Below are 16,738 nucleotides of genomic sequence, written 5' to 3'. Positions count from 1 at the left end.
TGCCATCCTCTTTAACGAAGGACTTGCCCATTCCATATCTTCTATTTTATCTAATATCTTATTTTTTTAATATACAGCAAAGCAGAGTCCAAGTCTTCAAAGATTCTAGGGCCATCAGGTAAAAGATTTTTAGTTTGGCAGGAAATAAAAGGTAAGTTTTGAACTGTGCTTTCTTAAGCTCTCTTATTAATGGCAAAAAAACTTTTCTTTTAGTTATTACCAAGGAAGAATAGTCATTGTCAAAACGCACAGTTGCCTCATTAATTTTAATAGGTGCTTTAGCCCATGCAGATTTTAATACCATCTCCTTGTCATAAGATGATAAAAATCTTACTATAACTGATCTAGGATACTTTGTTAGAGTTAAAATTAGATAAGGACCTATGGGCTCTTTCAATACCAAAAGAAAATGCTTCTGACAAGTCTAAAGTTTTGGGAAGCCAAGTATTTAAAAAGGAAGTAATGTTGTTACATTCTATATTTTCTGGCAGTCCAAAAATCCTAATATTATTGCGTCTAGATCTGTTTTCCAGGTCATCAAGTTTGGATTGTAGGTGTGTGTTCTGCTTCAGCAAAAACTCAATGTTAATTTCTTCTTCCTGGATTCTGTTCTCCATATCATTAACAGTCTCTTCTATGCCTGTAATCTGAGCATTCTGTTGTTGCAAGTCTTGATGTAACAAATCCATTTGTTTTGTAGCTTTTTCTATGAAGTTATCAATTTTAGTATCCAGTTTGTCCATTTTGGTTGTTAGTTGCTGAATAGTAGATATCAGAGACTGAAGCTCTTTCTTGATGCTGGAATCCTGACTGTTTGCCTTACTGGAACTCAATTTGAACAGAGGTGATGAAAGAGAAATTTCCAAGATGATTTCTGACAGGAAAATTATTGAAATTTTCTTTCTTTTTTAGATATTATTCAAAAAACTGATATTCCAAACGTATTTAGAAAGAAAATTATTTCATTAGTTGATTTTTAAAGTAATTATTTCCTGTCAGTGCAGTTAAGTTGGTGGAGCTGAAGAAATCTGCTGCTATCCTGTGTTCATCTCTGGCCACGCCCCCAAAGCTAATTCTTAATGTAATTTCAAAAACTGTTATAATCTAAATTGGATGTATGTATGCACAATAAATCTGAGTTACAAAATTACAGACCTTATTGCTAAAATTCTTTAACAGTGCTCCATGTTCTCATACATCTCTGCATTTAATCACATCAGCAGGTTTGTAAAAGGAGAACATATTAGTGATTAGAATCTCCAAGTCTTAATAACTCTCAACAAAATTCAAGATAGATAGGTATATATCCTTACTTCCCTCTATAACCCTAAGATATCACTCAATTTCCTCTCACTGTCACTAATCATATAATCTCTAATATTTCTTCTAAATATATTATTAGAATTGCCTTAGGTGTTATCTGCCTTTTACTAATCTCTATAACAAATAATATGACTAATGAGTTTTTCCTCACATATTTCAACTCATGTTATTGTTTTTCATTGCACTCTAGTATGAAACATATGTTCTATGTTTTTCTCACTGCAGTGTTTTTCTACTCCTGTGTCTTGTAGTGTGAAATGATACTTTGTGATTTAAAATATCTGCAATTGATTTCTGATAACTTATAATTGTAGAGCTTTTCCCAGACCTTCACCGAAAATAGGTACTGTTTGCCCCACCCGGACTTTTCGGGTAAACAAATAACAAATACATACATTACAGAAATATTTTCTGTACTAAATTTTAAACCAGTAGACTCGCCCAAAGTCTAATAGCAAGATAGATAGTTATTAATAGTTGTCACTAGTGATCAAAAAACAATCCTTATGTTATTGCATATGGGTAACTTAGGGAAAGTTAATAAGACAATATTGAACTGAACGTGGCCCAAGACTAGTCATTAAGGGACACCAATATTCACTGGAAGGGGATCTGAGTTTTTTTTACCTTGAATTATAACTGATTATAACTGATTGTGTTCTATCAGCAAGACAAGACATGATCTGTCTCCTAAAGTAGGGCTTAATGCCAACTTTATCACCTGAATCTTAATGCCAACTGAATATCACCTGATAGGGGAAAAAATCAAATGCCTTCATAATGTCCAGGTACATTACACCTGAAGAGATTCCTACATCTATTGTCTGATGTGTACTTTCATAGAATTCAATGAGATTAGTCAGGATAGATCTATCCTAAAATACTAATGTTGAAATAAATCATCATCTCTGAATTATCATTACTGCATAAAAAAAGTTTATCATCTAAAGGGTCTTTTGAATGTAACACGTGTTACATGACCCACATGTGACAAGATCTACAACTTTCATCTATAAACAAGTGCAATCATTTCTTATTGTTGTGCTTCTTTTATAACTTCCCAGCAGCATTTTTTAACTAGACTTTATGAAATTACACTGGTGACAAAAATGCAGGAGTGAGTGGCTGACTATTTAGTCCTTCATTTGGCAACCGTAGAGTTGCCATTTTGTAAACCAGTTTAATAGCTTTACTCTTTAATATGGAAATAATGGTGGCAATCCTATGCAACCAATTCTGTAATTGCAACAAAGGCAGAATGTCCATTGACCTCCATAGCTGCTTGATTCACAGTACACAACTGTTACTTTGATCAGCATCTGGTATCATAAGTAAAAATATGAGTCATAGCTAATAACTATTTCAATTTCATCGGCTCAGTTTATTTTTATACAAAAGTAGCATTCTGACTCATTCACAAAGCATGCCAGTAATGTATTCATCTATTGGTAAAATAGTCTTCCTTTGATATCAGTCTAGATATTCTGAAGGCTTGTCCATTTATTATATTTCTAGTTGATGAAACTGGATGATTACTGGTAGCATGTAAGTATGGATTGCTAATGATGGGGTTCTGAAACAGTCTTGAGTTAAAACAATAATTTGCTTTGCGACTTTTGACTATAATATCCAAGAAATCAATACTTTTCTCTAATTGTTCACACATTCAAAACAGCCTATAGCACTTCTAATATATTCTAAACTTTTGCAATTTCTTAACTTAAATAATCCAAAGAAAATTGCACTAGGTCCACAAAGATTACTTGTAAAACAAACAATAGACCTGGGAAGGCATACAATAAAGCTCGCAGACAGTCAAATTCTCTTCCTTTAATGTCACAACCAAAGCACAAAAACAAAGCTCTGCATTAATGTCCTGAATTACGTTTTTGTTTGTAAAACTTCATCAGATGTGGGCTTTTCTCCAAAAGTCACAAGTTTGCTGCTTTACTTAGCTTAGGCGTCTTGCAATACTTTTGAGGGGTGCAGGGGGTGTAGGCCACCCTGATGGACATTACTCTGCCTTTTTTCCCTCCCCTTCTTGAAAATCTACATTAGCAGGAATATAAAGGCAGAGTAATGTCCATCAGGGTGGCCTATACCCCACTGAACCCCTCAAAAGTATTACAAGACACCTAAGCAAGTAAAGCAGCAAACTGGTGACTTTTGGAGAAAAGCCCACATCTGATGAAGTTTTAGAAATTAAATCATAATTCAGGACATTAATGTAGAGCTTTGTTTTTGTGCTTTGTTTGGGACATTAAAGGAAGAGAATATGACTGCCTGCGAGCTTTATTGTACGCCTTCCCAGGTCTATTGTTTGCTTTACAAGTAATTCCTTAACTTACCCATCTGACAGAAAAAAAATATATATAAAAGTAGTAAAATTATAGATATTTTTCTAAAGGCACATTCAAAAATAGATTTTTCTTATTCATGTAAAATATTTGTATATGTGATAGTCACTACCACTCCCATTGCAACACTCATAAATTTAGCCAACCAAAAATAACTATTGTGAAAATATAAAACTGCACAGGACATGTACAATGTCTGTCATGTTATCACAAAAATAACTGTTACACAAATAGTCCCCCGGATTCAGCAAGCCCTGTACGGTATGTAGGAACAGTGCAGGAGCTTCAGGAGGCAATATGTCCGCCGTACGATCCAGAAATAAGCTGCAGGGAAGTGCCTGACTGCTCCTGCACTATTCCTGCATGGACGCAGCTCCTGTATGAAAATTACCCCATTTGCAGGCCAAAACTATGCAAATGAGGTGAATTTGCAATCCAGGAAGCTGGCAGCTGGCTATGCAGGACTAGTATAATCTGTAGAAATGTACTCGGTTAGTAACCGAATACATTTCTGTAAACTACAAAATGGAGCCATGACAGCTCCAAATAAAGAGTGTATATAACGTGTAAAGCATGTCAATGGCCAAATATATGGCCATTGGCATGGAAAACAGTTTAAAAAAAAAAACTTTTATTTTTTTTTAGCTGATTTTGGCTGTTTAAGAGTAGGACAGTGGCGCGTAAACAGGATTGGGCCGAAAATATATAAAATAACCTGAAATAAGCATTCTAACCAAAATCACTATTTTGCCATTATACTCAATGGCAGGCAGAAGACCACATGGCCAGTGAATAATGGTTGCTAAGTGGGGGAGGCTCAGTGTGAGACCTGTAACTATGCATTAGCAGGAAATCCTATGTAAATGAGGGGAATGATACTGAATCCCATATTTCCCCTCAATGCTAGTCAGCACCCAACAGTGTAAGTGCAGGAATAGCTTGGTTCAAGCCTAAGAGTTAGATGACATCATAGGCGGGTGTGTCAGGTACATTGTAAGTGGATTGGAGCCCTGTGGCTCGGGTTTGCCCTTAGCTTAGCAGAGCTTAGCATGGGTGTGTGTCCGAGGCTGCCTAGCACTCTTTACATTGCCTAAGCGAGTATGCGCACTGTGCACCAGGTTTTAAAGGGAAAAAAAATAAATAAACCTGGAAATAGCAGCTATGTGCACATTTGAGCACTGTGTTTGTGCATCGCACCCCCGGGCTTAAACAGGAAGGCAATGGGAACGGAAAACAGGAGTAGGAAGGTAATCAAGGAGAACTAGCATAGCTGGCAGGTGAAATGTATCAGAATCAGCCAATTACACAGGCAGCAGCTCAGCCCAGACCAGAACACTACTATAAACTATGCAGACACCTTTCCCTCTGGTTTTTCCCACATACTCTACACCACTGGTGTATACAAGCAGGGATGTTTTAACAATCAAAAACAACAAAATGATAGGGGCTGCAGCAGCTATGATACATCAACATGTGGAAGAGGCTGAGGGTGATGAGGATGAGAATGCTGTAGACCAACTCACAGTGAGGAGATGGAAAAGAGTGTACAGACCTAGGGTAACCTACCAGGAGCTAAATGAGCTGGAGATAGTGGAGTGCTATAGGGTGGACAGGTACCTTCTACAGCAAATTGTTGAGCTGTGCCGGCCACGCCTGGCACACAGACCTAACAGAAGGGAACCCATCCCAGTGGATACCAAGGACTAAGAATACTAGCCACAGGTACCTTTCAAAGATCAACTGGGGATGTCATGGGGATCTCACAGGCATCAGCATCCAGGGTATTCCACCAGTTCCTGGATGCCATGTCAACACATGCCAGTGAGCATGTATATTTCCTCAACAGCCGTGAGGCGTTGGCCAGCTATATGCATCTTTTCCACCAAATAGCAGAATACCCTGAGGTAGTGGGTGCTATAGACTGCATGCACATATGCATCAGAGCACCACCTGGTGAGTGGGGTAGGGTATACATCAACCGCAAGGGCTTCCCCTCCATCAACTGCCAGGTCATGTACGATGCCCAGGGCATTATAATAAATGTGTGTGCTGACTGTCCTGGAAGCTATCATGGTTCCCATATCTGGCATCTGCCGCAGCTGTACCAGAGATTTGCCAATGGGGACATCCCTTACAGTCACCTAGTGGGGGATGCTGGTTACGCATTGGAGCTGTGGCTGATGACACCCATCAGAAATTCAGACACACCCAAACACTCCATAATGAGGCATACACACACCAGAATTATAATAGAGTGTGTGTTTGGGATGCTCAAGTCACGGTTCTGATGCCTGGATGCATTTGGTGGAGCCTTGCAGTACTCACCAGCTACATGTACTCAAATTGTCATCCTATGTGCCATGCTACACAATATGATCCTGCAGAAACAGCTGTAGCAGGAACAGCATGGGGCAGGGCCACACAGCCCCCCACCATTGCCAAGGCCTGCACAGGTACAGAGTGACTTGGAGGAGGAACAACCTGAGCCTGCCCCAGTAGGCAGAAGTAGGCATGCCCAGCATGCCCTGGCCTTGGCAAAGAAGCAACACTTAGCACATACACTGACATAGTAGGGACCCAGGGAATGACACCTCTCTCTCACTAGCACATACAGTAAAAGGGATGCCACACATGACACTACCTGTGCTCAACCATGTATACAGAGTGTACTATGTGCATCTGACATAGGCAGCCCTCCAGCACCATCCTCAATACTGGCACAGCCACAAGTTAAGTCACTCTTCTTACCAATTGCCGAATAGAGTAGTATGTGTTGTTACTTGTATCTATGGTATGGATTTGAGCATGTAAGGGAATTGGGAGGCTGAATGGGATGCCAGCAGATAGTAGACACCTATAGTGGCAGCATGAGATCTGTAACAAATACTGGTGTCACCATAGTAGCCACTACTACACATGGTGACAAAACCCACTGCAGGAAATGTGCTTGGCCACATGTGTGTCCATATGACACACACATGCCAATCAGGGAGGCTCACATACCCAACAACAGTCTCAGCCAGCAGGACAGGTATAGCCAAACACAAACAAAGGCTGTGCCAAGGCCTCTGAATGATGGCTATGGGTAACCTCCCCCTCCTAGGCCTACACAGACAGACTACAACAGGTCAAGCAGTGGGATGTTAGTTCTAAAGGGTAAGAAGTCAGAAACTGAAATGAAGGTCAATCAAACCTAAGACCTGTAGTACACTGATATGCCTCTAGTCAGCATAATAGGTTAGAATACAGAATGAAATGGAGTACCTGGCATACCAGTACAGTCATAGCAAATGTGTACAAGTGTCAGATGTGCCCTTCCTAATCCAATGTAGACATGTAGTAACAGTCAGGTATGCCCCCCCAATCCTATGTAGAAATGTAGTAACAGCCTAGTGTGCCCCCCAATTCAATGTAGACATGTGGTAACAGTCTAGTGTGTCCCACCCAATCTGATGTAGACACATAGTAACAGTCAGGTGTGCCCCCCCATCCTATGTAGAAATATAGTAACAATCAGGTGTGCCCCTCTCCATGGCTATGTATACACGTAGTAACAGTCTGGTGTGCCCCCAATCCTATGTAGAAATGTAGTAACAATATGGTGTGCCCCCCAACCTGATGTAGCCATGTAGTAACAGTCTGGTGTGCCCCCCCAATCTGATGTAGACATGTAGTGACAGTCAGGTGTACCCCTCCAATCCTATGTAAACATGTAGTAACAGTCAAGTGTGCCACCCCATTCCTATGTAGACACGTAGTGACACACAGGTGTTCCCCTCCTCAATCCATTGTAGAAATGTAGTAGCAGTCAGGTGTGCCCACCCCCAGTCCTATGTGGACATGTAGTAACACACAGGTGTTTCCCCCAATCCTATGTAGAAATGTATTAACAGTCAGGTGTGCCCCCCATTCCTATGTAGACATGTAGGAACAGTCTGGTGTGCCCGCCCCCAATCTGATGTAGACACGTCATAACAGTCAAGTATGCCCCCCAATCCTATGTAGAAATGTAGTAACATGTATGTGTAGGTATAATACCAGTGGAGCACAGATTACCTGAGGTGGCCAAGGTAGCAGGATAGATTGTAACATTTGTACAATATGCAGGTATGCATGTGTTAGGTTGGTGTGTGTTTCATATTGTGTGAGAGTGGTCAGTATGTATGCATGGTGAGATTTTTCCTGGTGGCCATTTCCAAGTACTGCCGATGACAGGGCCAAATCCTCACAACTGCAGTGCCAAACACAATGCTCCCCAGTATAACACATTCTAGCAGTAAGCTATTGTAAATGTATGTAGGTAATATGTGTCACCATCTGAAAGATGGACATGGCATGACTGTTGTGCCAGATATACAAGCAGTACACAGGGGAAAGTACCCCAGACAGACAGTGCATAATGTGTAACCATTAAATGGACACACCCTTGGAATCATACATACAGGTTTGTAGCACATTATCTGGACTTGTAGTAGGGAATACCGATGTTATCTGGCCAAACACTAACAGACCACAAAGGTCATAGGAATGACGTATTAAGAGACAGCTGATGTCCCTGCACAAGCCAGCATAAGCGGAATGTCTTATGCATATCTGTGAGTCAGATGCAAGTAGTATTCATAGCACACATGCACCCAGCTCACCCAACCACCACCCACAGATACCTCTTCCCTGCATATTGCCCACAGATAGTAACCATGGTGTAATTGCAGTGAACTACAGAGGGCACAGCACCCTGTCCCATCACTACAATCGGCACATAATTGCAGACAGTGCACCTTCACTATGTTCCCCACTTGTCGCCTGCAGCAACTGTGGTGCCATCAAATGTGACCCACAAAGGATATACCATGCCTTACATCCATGCCCTGTATGGACAGATACAACTGACACCAAGGAATACCGGTATCATGCTATCAATGTAGGTGCAGGGTCAACCTGGTGTCCATTACCAGTTCCGACCACAAGAGGCCTGGACAGGCACATCCGATTATAACAATCTGTGTACACAACATGGGCCAGACACCCCAGGTACAATTCCACATGTCACAGAACATGCATGTGGGACATGTGCACATCCCATGGACTATCGAACACATACATGGCAAACATTGCACAGGACTGGCCACACACAATAGTAACCCAGGTGACAGGATGACGAATACAATACCCACCTGTGTGGGCCAATCCAGGCACTACATCCCTGAGCCACACTGCAGACCATTGTCATGTAGCCTGTTGCCAAGGTATACCCTTCACCTAGTGTCCAAAAACGAACCAGTCAAACTAATAAAAAGTCTGTTGAAGACACATCAGTAAACGGCAACACTCTAATAGTAAATTCTTATTTAATACAATATAAAAAACGGACAGTACATTCAAAAATACTTAAATACTTAGCGCTTTCACCCAGTTCTATACCGGGTTTCTTCAGAGTGATAAACATATGGAGCAGTAACATTAAATACTTTGTCAAGTCAATTTCCGTTTGTGTAATCAGTTTGTTAATAGTATAATTATTTAATTAATTATTTAGTTAATTGCCTGCTTGAACCTTTAAAACAGTATAGAGCAGTGTAACAGGGGAATACATTCATTAAATAAATAAATAAATACCATATAAAATGTATAATGATGTACCAAAAAAATCCCAAATTCATGTCTATTATAAATAACTTACAATATAAATATTGACAATCAAAAATTGTCATACAGAAGGTGTATAAAATATTAACCTGTTTTACCTATGTAAATATATTTGTAAACGCCCTACGTAAAAGTTAATATAAAGTTCATATAACTATATATCTGCATCTAAAATAACAAGAATAAATATATATAAATCACTCAAAATATATCTAACTAAATAACATATACATATATTTAATAAAACTTGGTGTATAAATAATTAATAAATTAAATACATTTGTAAATCTAAAAACCTTTTTTAAAAATTTGTAATAGTTAATACCAAAATAAAATATATGTATATAAGTAATATGTATAGGTAAAAAAACATAAATATATTTGTGTACTGCTTAAATAATACTTGATTTCATTCTCAAGAAGCTGCTAATAGATATATATTCATTTATGCCTGGTTTTGTACATGCATTTAGCCTAAACTGCCATAAGCATTCCTTCATCTCTAACAAATTATTAACGTCACCTTCGTTTACTGTAGTTTCAGGCACTCTATCTAGTACAAAGAACAAAAATTTTTTGAAACTGAGACATGTCAAGCTATGCATGTATAAAGCATTTGTTGATTTTTTATTTTTTATATCTCTATTGTGTTCACATATCCTGTCTCTCAGTTTTCTGATTGTCTTCCCAATATAGAATGCATCGCATGATAAACAAGTTGCTAAATAAATGACTTGTTTCGTTTTGCAATTCACAAAACCTGGGCATCTGATAGCTCTATTGTATCCCGTAATGGCCACATAAGGTCCATCATTTGTATATCTACAGCTCTTGCAAAATCCACATTTTTTCATACAGGATTTGCTATTTGCTCCTTGAGATTCAAATATTTCTTTTAAGTTTCTACCCCTACTATATACAATGGAGGGTATTTTACCTATTTTATCAATAATTTTAGTATCAATACTGAACACACTTTCCCATACTTCCTTTAACAATTCTACTATAGCTTTTGTATCATCATTATATGGTAAAGTTAGTGAACATATCTTATTTTTGTCAATGCAAGTTTTTTTATTGTTCATCCCTTCTTTACCTATGTATATTATTGGCTTGAATTGTTCCTTTCTTTTATTTACAATTTCATCTTTTAAGCTACGTATAAGGTGATCCGGGTAGTCCCTTTTAACAAACATTTGACATAAAAAATTCAACTCGTTAATAAAATTACCATCCTCACTAATTATTCTCGACAACCTTATCATTTGCCCTTTTACCAGATTTCTTTTCTGGAAATAAGGGTGACAGCTTTTAAAATGCAAATATGAGTTTGAGAATGTTTTTTTACGAAATATAGTTGATTCTATTATTCCATTCTTTTTATAAATATTAATATCTAAATATTCACATTTGTCCTTGTCTATATTCTAGGTAAATTTTAAAAAAGAAGTTGTTTTTCCCAAATAATCTATAAAGTCCTCCATGTCTTTCATATTCCCTTTCCAAATTACTAAAATATCGTCAAGGAATCTAAGATAAAGGACCACTTTTGGCCAAAACATACTATTAAGTACGTATTCTTGTTCCCATTCTGCCAAAACTAAGTTGGCATAAACTGGTGCACACCTTGCTCCCATTGCTACCCCTGACACCTGTTTAAAGTATTCAATGTCCTGTTGAAAAAAGTTATTATGGAGAATCATTTCCATGAGATCAATTAGTAATTTTCTTTTAACAGTGTGATGGTTACTGTACCTTATTAGACTTTTTTCAAATAAATCAAGTCCTTTATCATGGGGTATAACTGAGAATAAATTAATAATATCAATGGTCACTAAAAATGTGTCTGTAGAAATGTTATCCTTGTTTTCATGCAATTTCTCCAAACAATGCCATGAATCTTTTAATATATGGGCAATGTTGTTCAGAACATCTTTACAACTTGTATCAATATAATGTTCCATAGGTTCAGTTTTCGAAAATTTTGCTGCTACTATCGGTCTAAAAGGGGGGTTACTTACATCTTTATGTATTTTGGGTATTCCAAACACTTTTGGTGTAACCGGGTGTGTAACTACCAAATATTCATGTTCAACATTGTTAATACAGCCTTCCATTAATAGCTCATATAACTGCCAATCAATTTTTGTTTGTGCTTTAACCATGTCATATCTTGAGGTTCGAACATATGTGGTTTCGTCATTGAGCATATCCATAATTTTATTTTTATAATCTACTTTGCTCATAATCACAACCCCTCCCCCCTTATCTGGTTTCATAATTCTATATTTGCTGTTAGTGCATAGTTCGTTGAGACAGAACCTCTCTGCTGTTGTTAAATTTTCGTTTGCCATATCTTTGACTTTTAAGGCATTTCTAATTTGTAAGTCGCATAACCTTTCAAATAAATGAATTACTGGATTACTTGGGGGTATGAATGTACTAGCTTTTCTTAAAGTAAAACTACGTGTGTCTTTTTTCCATACTTCTTGGTTGTGAAAAAATATTTTTAAGTTCAGCTTTCTTGTATAAAGCCTAAGATTGACTAAAACTCTACCAATGTCAAGCTTAAACGTAGGAATAAATTTAAAACCTTTTTTAAAAAGGGATATATGGTCTGTATTTAATGTTTTGTCTGAGTAATTATAAACTGAGAACCCGCCATCAGTAGTTATTTCACAATGCATTGCAAAAAAATCTGTTTTCACATTACTTTGATTCAAACATACACAATCATTAAATACACTTGTAAAAGAACAAAATTCATTGCTGGTGAATTCTAAATGGTCTTGATTGTCAACATCATTAGTAACTTCTTCATCATCCCTTTTTTCATATGATCCATTAACATTTCCTAAACTGTCTGTATTAATCTGACGTTGTAAACATAAACTATTTATCTGTTCCTGTAGTTGTTTTGGTAATATCTTTGCCCCTGGTAACGCCCCTTTAGGCGTTCCGATCTCCTTAGTGGTTGCTCTTCTAAAAAATCATGTCGTCCCTGGTCATTCCTATGCATATTGTTATGGCCAAAGTTGTTTCTGTCCCCATACAAGTTCCCCCCCCTCATCATCATTATTAGCAGCATTATTAGAAAGATTCTGGTCCACAACCCTCCATTGTCTTTTATATTCCTTAAAATGATTATAAGCTCTGTTATTAAGATAATCATCTGTGTCCCTACGTAGCTTTTTATTTTTAAAATCTAAACCCTTGCTAACATATCTGTTCATATCAGCTAAAATGTTGTCCAATCTATATTTATTAACATCAAAAAGTAAATCACTTTTTATACTATTGTCCAACTGTAATAAACTTTCATTAAGTTTTGTCAGCTTATTGTTGTTATTTTTGATAATCAATTTCATAAGCTGCTTACCAGCATTGTCATAAATATCCAAAAGTTCCTTAAATAATTCTTTGTCGTCAAAGCCAAATGGTACCTTGAGCACTCTAAGTCCCTTTGGTACTTGGTTAAGTTCCAACGAGCGTTCAAGAAAAACATTATCCATTTGTAGGGCCTTATATTTCCTTAACTGTCTATCGAACTCTTCTAGTTGCTTGTTTAGGTTCCCCATATCATTCGACTGTTGAACTACAGTTAGTCTTGGTGCCGATAATACAATATCCAAACCGGGTAGTGGTCGTCCTCTCTCCCATCTATTGCTGCTGCCATCTCTAGCGTTCTCTTCTGAAATCGGCGGCGGAAGTGCTTGGCTAACCGGTGCAGCCCTCCTTGGCGCCATCCGTCCTCCCATAGATTCCTGAAAACTACTGCTAGCAGTTGGCTGGTTCCTAGATGTACCCGGGGTGGAATGTAACGTAAGGAGTAGTTCATCTACTTCTGAAATCATTTTACATTTTACATTTACATTACATTTTATATGGTATTTATTTATTTATTTATTTAATGAATGTATTCCCCTGTTACACTGCTCTATACTGTTTTAAAGGTTCAAGCAGGCAATTAACTAAATAATTAGTTAAATAATTATACTATTAACAAACCGATTACACAAACGGAAATTGACTTGACAAAGTATTTAATGTAACTGCTCCATATGTTTATCACTCTGAAGAAACCCGGTATAGAACTGGGTGAAAGCGCTAAGTATTTAAGTATTTTTGAATGTACTGTCCGTTTTTTATTGTATTAAATAAGAATTTACTATTAGAGTGTTGCCGTTTACTGATGTGTCTTCAACAGACTTTTTATCAGTTTGACTGGTTCGTTTTTGGACATTTGTGTTTTCACTGAAGCACACCGGTTCCGGCATACTCATTTTCTCAAAACCAACTAGGATACGGACTTATCGGCTTATTATTACTTTAATTGATCCTAATTTTTCGGCTTTTGGGTCCGATATACATTCATAGAACTTTTTAAGCAGTTTTTATTATTTATTCTTTATATTTTAAGCGTACGTAATTACGTTGGATGAGCAACGCTTTAATAGCACTATGGAGCAGTTATTGGAGCAGCATTTAGAACTTACTAAAAAGCTACTTTCAGCAGTCAAGGAACAGGGGTATAAAGCAACATCCGGAGATGTCACCATTACTGATAATGAGGGCAACAATGTGCCGATTTCAGAAGTAGATGAACTACTCCTTACGTTACATTCCACCCCGGGTACATCTAGGAACCAGCCAACTGCTAGCAGTAGTTCTCAGGAATCTATGGGAGGACGGATGGCGCCAAGGAGGGCTGCACCGGTTAGCCAAGCACTTCCGCCGCCGATTTCAGAAGGGAACGCTAGAGATGGCAGCAGCAATAGATGGGAGAGAGGACGACCACTACCCGGTTTGGATATTGTATTATCGGCACCAAGACTAACTGTAGTTCAACAGTCGAATGATATGGGGAACCTAAACAAGCAACTAGAAGAGTTCGATAGACAGTTAAGGAAATATAAGGCCCTACAAATGGATAATGTTTTTCTTGAACGCTCGTTGGAACTTAACCAAGTACCAAAGGGACTTAGAGTGCTCAAGGTACCGTTTGGCTTTGACGACAAAGAATTATTTAAGGAACTTTTGGATATTTATGACAATGCTGGTAAGCAGCTTATGAAATTGATTATCAAAAATAACAACAATAAGCTGACAAAACTTAATGAAAGTTTATTATAGTTGGACAATAGTATAAAAAGTGATTTACTTTTTGATGTTAATAAATATAGATTGGACAACATTTTAGCTGATATGAACAGATATGTTAGCAAGGGTTTAGATTTTAAAAATAAAAAGCTACGTAGGGACACAGATGATTATCTTAATAACAGAGCTTATAATCATTTTAAGGAATATAAAAGACAATGGAGGGTTGTGGACCAGAATCTTTCTAATAATGCTGCTAATAATGATGATGAGGGAGGGAACTTGTATGGGGACAGAAACAACTTTGGCCATAACAATATGCATAGGAATGACCAGGGACGACATGATTTTTTAGAAGAGCAACCACTAAGGAGATCGGAACGCCTAAAGTGGCGTTACCAGGGGCAAAGATATTACCAGAACAACTACAGGAACAGATAAATAGTTTATGTTTACAACATCAGATTAATACAGACAGTTTAGGAAATGTTAATGGATCATATGAAAAAAGGGATGATGAAGAAGTTACTAATGATGTTGACAATCAAGACCATTTAGAATTCACCAGCAATGAATTTTGTTCTTTTACAAGTGTATTTAATGATTGTGTATGTTTGAATCAAAGTAATGTGAAAACAGATTTTTTTGCAATGCATTGTGAAGTAACTACTGATGGCGGGTTCTCAGTTTATAATTACTCAGACAAAACATTAAATACAGACCATATATCCCTTTTTAAAAAAGGTTTTAAATTTATTCCTACGTTTAAGCTTGACATTGGTAGAGTTTTAGTCAATCTTAGGCTTTATACAAGAAAGCTGAACTTAAAAATATTTTTTCACAACCAAGAAGAAGTATGGAAAAAAGACACACATAGTTTTACTTTAAGAAAAGCTAGTACATTCATACCCCCAAGTAATCCAGTAATTCATTTATTTGAAAGGTTATGCGACTTACAAATTAGAAATGCCTTAAAAGTCAAAGATATGGCAAACGAAAATTTAACAACAGCAGAGAGGTTCTGTCTCAACGAACTATGCACTAACAGCAAATATAGAATTATGAAACCAGATAAGGGGGGAGGGGTTGTGATTATGAGCAAAGTAGATTATAAAAATAAAATTATGGATATGCTCAATGACGAAACCACATATGTTCGAACCTCAAGATATGACATGGTTAAAGCACAAACAAAAATTGATTGGCAGTTATATGAGCTATTAATGGAAGGCTGTATTAACAATGTTGAACATGAATATTTGGTAGTTACACACCAAGTTACACCAAAAGTGTTTGGAATACCCAAAATACATAAAGATGTAAGTAACCCCCCTTTTAGACCGATAGTAGCAGCAAAATTTTCGAAAACTGAACCTATGGAACATTATATTGATACAAGTTGTAAAGATGTTCTGAACAGCATTGCCCATATATTAAAAGATTCATGGCATTGTTTGGAGAAATTGCATGAAAACAAGGATAAAATTTCTACAGACACATTTTTAGTGACCATTGATATTATTAATTTATTCTCAGTTATACCCCATGATAAAGGACTTGATTTATTTGAAAAAAGTCTAATAAGGTACAGTAACCATCACACTGTTAAAAGAAAATTACTAATTGATCTCATGGAAATGATTCTCCATAATAACTTTTTTCAACAGGACGGTGAATAGTTTAAACAGGTGTCAGGGGTAGCAATGGGAGCAAGGTGCACACCAGTTTATGCCAACTTAGTTTTGGCAGAATGGGAACAAGAATATGTATTTAATAGTATGTTTTGGCCAAAAGTGGTCCTTTATCTTAGATTCCTTGACTATATTTTAGTAATTTGGAAAGGGAATATGAAAGACATGGAGGACTTTATAGATTATTTGGGAAAAACAACTTCTTTTTTAAAATTTACCTAAAATATAGACAAGGACAAATGTGAATATTTAGATATTAATATTTATAAAAAGAATGGAATAATAGAATCAACTATATTTCGTAAAAAAACATTCTCAAACTCATATTTGCATTTTAAAAGCTGTCACCCTTATTTCCAGAAAAGAAATCTGGTAAAAGGGCAAATGATAAGGTTGTCGAGAATAATTAGTGAGGATGGTAATTTTATTAACGAGTTGAATTTTTTATGTTAAATGTTTGTTGAAAGGGACTACCCGGATCACCTTATACGTAGCTTAAAAGATGAAATTGTAAAGAAAAGAAAGGAACAATTCAAGCCAATAATATATATAGGTAAAGAAGGGATGAACAATAAAAAAACTTGCATCGACAAAAATAAGACATGTTCACTAACTTTACCA

Source organism: Protopterus annectens, chromosome 3.part0 (genome assembly GCF_019279795.1).
Source record: "Protopterus annectens isolate FY-2018-M chromosome 3.part0, PAN1.0, whole genome shotgun sequence".
NCBI classification, from domain to species: domain Eukaryota; kingdom Metazoa; phylum Chordata; order Ceratodontiformes; family Protopteridae; genus Protopterus; species Protopterus annectens.
The sequence above is the reverse complement of the archived record's forward strand: the minus strand, read 5'-3'. Positions refer to the sequence as shown.